The sequence below is a fragment of the Lichenostomus cassidix genome, chromosome 3, assembly GCF_008360975.1.
Source record: "Lichenostomus cassidix isolate B80296 chromosome 3, HeHo_3.0, whole genome shotgun sequence".
NCBI lineage: Eukaryota > Metazoa > Chordata > Aves > Passeriformes > Meliphagidae > Lichenostomus > Lichenostomus cassidix.
Window position 1 is genome coordinate 85,464,542 of NC_139483.1, and position 6,284 is coordinate 85,470,825.

Genomic DNA, 6,284 nt, shown 5'->3' on the forward strand with positions numbered 1-6,284 from the left:
GTCACCATTTAACGAGACGCAGCGCGAGGGAAGACTCACAGCACTCTCAATATGAGATATAAAGTAAGCTCCAAATTTATTTCACCAAACAAGAGACTTATATACTGTTACAGAAGTTTCTATTCATAGATACACACACACACCTGCAGCTGTTCTCACACACCCAGGGATCCTCCTGCTAACTCCCTTATTTTTTTCTCATAACACTCCTGACTCCTAATCTTTCTCATGGCATTCTTCCCACAAAACATTCTCAGGCAAACAACCACTGCAGCTTGTCGGAATTTCACTGAGGCCTGGGAATACTGAAACCTTGCTCAGCCCTGTTCGGTTAGCATGAGTTTTGCTGGAAAACTATGTTTTCCAACACATTATGGTTTTTTATGTGGTACTCATCACCATATTTTTGAGGTACTCCATCTGAATAAAGGTCAAGGCTTTCCTTTGCCTAGACAAGTTAAAGTTTTTTGTGTATTTCTCAAGTACAGAAATAATGTCACAGTCTCAAAGGCCAAATGTGGCACTTTTCCATCCACCAGAAAAATGTATTGAAGTGGTATACCTTTTTAAAAAAGAATTTTACAATGACTCTTTGTTGCTTTGTATTATAGTGGCAATATGTTAAATTTCTTTTATTAAACAGAACGCAGAAAGATAGCTTTATCATTCATTGCTGAATACTTTGGTTTATATTTCACTTATCTTCAGTTAGATGTTCCATGCACTGCTATCCCTATAAGTAGTTCAGTTGGCAAGAGCAGGGTGCTAATAATACCATGGTTGTGGTTTCAAACCCCATACAGGTAATTTACTTAAAAGTTGGACTTGATCATCCTTATGGGTCCCTTCCAACTCAGAATATTTTTTGAAATACCACCATTTTAAGAGGAAGGTATTATCCTACTTTAACTACAAACTGCAAAGAAATGAATTTCACACAGAAAAAGCAGAGATTCTGAATTGAAAAACTTACTATTCCATGATCTATTTTAAATACAGATTTTTCCTTATTGTAAAATTATTGGCAAATGCATTTTTCCTAAGTTAGAAAGTTAAATTTTTGAACCAAGGGCCTTTGATTGAGTTTTCTGTTAGGTATGTATATTTTCATCTCCCAGCACACAGTATGCAATTTGTAATTTTTTTTCTCTCCATATACTCTAGGAAACTCAGTCAATTAAACAATCCATTTTCCTTCTTAACCATTTCACTCAAAACCAAAGATAACAACATTGTAAATCTTCACATTCTTAAAAATCATTTTTATCAATCACATTCATTCTCAACCTTCATAGCTTGGTGCCTCCTATTAGCTAGCATTGTAATAGCCAAGAAACATCCACATTTAGCATGTTTATATTAAAAGAAAAACCATCAAAGCCAAATGGCTCACAAAATATTCATCTGCTTGAATAATTTTTGATGGATCAACATGTCCTTATAAATGTCTAGTGAGCAAAAATACTTAATGCATGTAGGCAATCTATCACAGGTTTCAAAAATATCTTATGTTTTTCCTAATCTCTAATTAAAGTCTCATTTGATGCAATTTACATCCATTACTTCCAGTTCACTTGACTGTGGGTATGCAAAACAGTTTATTTTTATCTTTGGTCTTTGCAACCATATTTTTGTGTATCTGAAAAACACTACAACCTCCTCCCTGTCTCCCCACCCATGCAAGTCAAAATGTTTTCAGACTGTTCTTGTAAATCACATTTTTATAGCCCTGACTTTCCCCAGATGATCCACACATTAGAGACAGAGAATACACTATAATTTAGCAACTTCAGGTAGAGAAGAGCCATTACCTTTACAGACACCACATAATTGTACATGTCAACCGAATATTTATCTTCTTTTTTTCAGAACAGCAAACTAGTTCACCATAGTTTACATTGTATCATAATCCCTGAACCCTACTCTGGAGAATTGTAATGTACCATCACACTGCTCTTCCAGTTTCTGAAATCATTTATTCTCTAAGTGTAGAATTACACCTTTGACTTCATTAAACCTTTTTTAATAACAGTTTTCCAGTGCCTCAAAATGGTTGAAATTCTAATCCAGCCCTTCTGCAACTGAAGTTTCCTCCAATGTGCTAATATATACAGATGAAATAAATATTAATAGAATACTGAATAGTATTGGATAGAAGTGAGGAGAAAAGAATCTCAGTATGTACTTCCAGTTTAAAGTGAACCATTGCTAAAACCTTCAAAATATAGTTTTGCATCCATCAGTTCTAGATTACTTATACTATTCATCAAGGATTAACTCTGAAAAATTTCAAGGTGCTATGCTATAAATCAATTGAACAGTAATGGTTTGTTGGCCCATGGGTAGTGTAACCTATATTTTTAATGTGTGCATTTTCTCTTCCTCTCTGATGTTTGTGGTTTAGGTTTTGAAACTATGTAGGTCTCTGTTGCGGTTTAAGGGATGTTATAGCAGACCTTACCCTAGAGCATCTCTACCCAGCCCGGTTCAGTGCCTCAGTGCAGCAAACTCTCTGTCCCAGGGCTGGACACTGCACTCTCACCGGCAAGGGAGCCATAAGGCTAGCTCTGGTTCATCTGCTTCCACAACTGGCAGTGATAAAGGAGGCGAGGAGGGTCTATGCGTTGTGTCCATGGAAGATGTTTATTCGCATGGTGCAGCAGAGGCCAACGACCTCCCCGAGGCAGAGATGCCTCGAGGGCGAAGGCCTCACATGCACAGCCACATGTGGAGCATAGACACACGTGGAGCATAGACAGCAAGATGGTGGAGGGTAAGGGGTTTTATAGGGAAACAGAGAGGGGCAGGGACAGCACACAGGCCCAGTGACCTCTGGGTACAGGGGAGGTACAGGGGCTGAGTTAGGGTACAGGAACCAAATAGGGAAAACTGGGGGTGTGGCCAGGACCACATGGGGTAGGGAAAGCAGGACAATAGGTGACAAGTACACTCATTAAGAAATAGGTGTGGGGAACCTGCACCTACTATCACAACAGGTCTCAGTTGAAGCAATTTCATATTTATATGTGTTATAACAGTATAAATGTATTCATTTGGTTATAGAGACTATTGTTTTTTCATTAGATACCCATATTTCTATAGATTAAATATAATCTCTTTTCTAAAGGTTTTGACAAAAATGAAAAAAAAACAAAAAAATAACATTTTAAAAACATTCTCCTGCACTAGAATTTCTACCCCCAATACTTTAAGTAATTAAAAACAAAACATGTTTAGACATTTCTCTCAACACATTACGGGAAAATATGTAAATGGCATAGTAACCTTAACAATTTAGGAACCTGCCTAGTAATAAAAGAATAACCTTTGGGAACATTTTAGCAATTAAAGGTTTGGAGAAAAAAAAAATATAAAGTGAATTATAAAATGGCATTCTTTAATAGAAATATGTCAGATTTCTTACTGTATTTGAGTATTATTTGCAAAGTACTCATCATGGCAAAAAAACCACTAAAACAAATAACAAAAACTTATAATAGTGGTTTTTTTCACATAGTAGAGGACTAGATTAACATTACAGAAGCTTTAACTATTATCAAATTTAAATTGTGTTATTAATTCAAGAATGTATATACATTCTATACAATATATACATGTATTTTCCTTTCTTTTCTTCTCTTTTCTTATCACTTGAGATATAATTTCCACAGTAATTTAACCAAAGAAGAAAACAATTACAGGTTTTTTTTATTTTTTGATAAAAAGAGTGAATGAAAATGCCTTGAAGCTTAAACTAAGAAAATTAAGAAAACAACAAAATTAATTTACAATGTAAATGACAGCATACTCTCACTCCATACATCTAGAATGTCAGGAAAGAAGGATCCCAAGGAAATGTCCTCTGTCAAAAGATGCAGGAGATCTGAGAGAAAATATGAGACAGGATAGACAGCAGCAGTAGGATCTTCTCATCTTGGTGACCACAGGTCAACAGCCCTGATTCAGCCCAACTGCTTTGCCAAGAGCACTTCACTCTGTGCTGTTACATCCTACACTCAGTGCAGCCATCAGACAGTTTCGTGATTGACAGAGCTCAGTTCATGAACTGAAATGGGCAGATGTTCTCTATTTATTTTCCTATCTATTTTTATGGATTTGCAATTTTACATATTTTTCATTTTCAATAAATGGTGTTGATTGCAAAGTGTCTTACCCTGTGAAATAGAAAAACAGAAAAACAGAGTTCAAAAACAGTTCTACAGCTTTGAACAGTTTTAAGCAGTTTTTTAATCACATAAACTGCTACTAAATTTGGGGACATCTGTCAATTGCAACACCATTTAGCAGGATGTCTAATATTATTGGAAGTACTCATGGACAGGTTGAATGGCAGCCTTGAGCAACCTGGACGCACAGGGAAAGATGTCCTGTTGGGGTGGCTAGGGGCATGGGGTTAGACTAGATGAACTTTAAAAAGATCCCTTCTGACCCAAACCATTTTATGATGCCATGACTCTTATGGCTGTAATATGACACACCTTTCTGTGCACCTATGTGTGAATCATGATACAGTTTTGGAGAGTCCCTTCATGCAAACTTGTCTAACACTTCAGTACTTATCAAATTACTTTTGGTTGCCCATGCCGCAAGTCCTCATAATAGGTATTATACAGTCCCCCATAAGACACACAATTATATATCAAATCCATGTTTAATTTTTTTAGCATTTATTTGGAAGTAAGCACATTTTATCATAGCAATTGTAGATTTATTGGGTTTTATTCCCAAGAATATTTTCTTGTAAAAATATGTGTAAAAATAGTTTTAAATATAGCAGATTAAATATTTTATATTAACTAATCTGGCAAATGTGAATCTTTTGAAGCAAATATATACTTTTATGTTTATCAAGGTAGTGTAATAGTTTTGCTTAGAAATGGTATATAACAAAATCAATGTGTAATTTTTGCTTTTGCTTGTTGTTGCCTGTTGCTGTTGAGCAGCTAGCAGAGTAATGAATGCATCAGTTCTCAGTGGTAAGAAGGAATGACCTTTATTGTTTTGATTTCATCACATATATAGAGTTCTCAAAAGTCACCCAGATTGGTCAGTCAGAAGCCTTCCCCCAGGCCTGATTGGCCAGGCCTGCACTGCCCAAGTTCTGGGACACTGTTCCAACAACATCCAAACTTTATCTTTATTTACAAAACACAAGAAAACTTCTCATGGGAAAAACCTGTGCTAGCCACAGTTGCCAGTAGTAATAATAAAATTAAAATATTGAACAATTGCCTATAAAGTACCAAATATTTAAAAACATGAGAGTTTATGTACGTGTATGTGTGGCTAACCTAGATAAAATACTAGAAGGAGAAAGATTAAAAATAAACATCATATGAATGGGGAAGTAATATTGTCTAGTTGAAGCTTTATATGAAAGCACAACATTTTATGCTTGACAGAAGGGGCAATAAAGTAATATAAAGTAAGTGTACCTTTGACAATGTCTTCCTTTTTTTTTTTTTTTGGTCATATTTTCTTTACCTGTTCAGAAAACACTGGCACTCACCCCAGTCTAAATTCATCCCTGAATAAAGAACAAGGTGAACTACAACTTCAGGTTAGATAAGCTATTTTTTTCTCTTGGAAGAGAAGTTGTAATTTTTTCAGATTTTTCTTGCAAATGTTAAACTCACACAACAAATTTATCTGAAAAAAAAGAAAAGGAAAGAAAATAAAAATCAGGATAAAATTGAAAAAAATATCATAAAAGAAAACCCTGTATTCTTATCAGGCAGCTCAGGAGTTAAAACCTTCACACTGAAGGGAAAGATCCTAGCTTTAATTCTCTCTCCTTTCTGAGAAGAATGGATTCACCATGCACTTAGCTTCCTTATTCTACAGGACAGAAATCCTTACTTGAATGCAAACATGGCTTCTCTTAGCATTTGGATGTTTGTTAGTGAGCTGAGGCAGCCAAAAGTCAGCAGAGGTAACTACACTTTGTTGTGATAAAAACTGCAGTTTCCCCACCCGTTCCTTCCTTAATGTGTAGCCACCTCCCAGTGTTCTGCCTTTCCCCACCCCACGTAGTCCTGGCTGCTCCCTCAGGTTTTCCCTATTGGTTCCTGTGCCCTAACTCCGCCCATGTACTGCCTCTGTGCCCAGAGGTCAGTGGGCCAATGTGCTGTCCCCATCCCTCTGTCTCCCTAGAAAACTCCTGACCCCCAGCCATGTTATTGTCTATGTGTGTGGCTGTCTATGCACCATGTGTGTCTATGCACCAGGGATGTCTGTGCACTTGTCTGTGCATGTGAGGTCTT

At 36.4% G+C, this 6,284-nt stretch overlaps 1 long non-coding RNA gene across 1 annotated transcript; it reads right to left on the reverse strand.

Annotated features, from left to right (window-relative positions):
* Positions 1-3,708: 3,708 nt before the first annotated feature.
* On the reverse strand, positions 3,709-6,009 carry LOC146440151 (uncharacterized). The gene is made up of 3 exons (XR_014851364.1): positions 5,881-6,009; positions 5,506-5,670; positions 3,709-4,175 (listed from the first exon to the last, which is right to left on the reverse strand). It is a non-coding gene; the product is annotated as an uncharacterized LOC146440151 (long non-coding RNA).
* Positions 6,010-6,284: the final 275 nt, after the last annotated feature.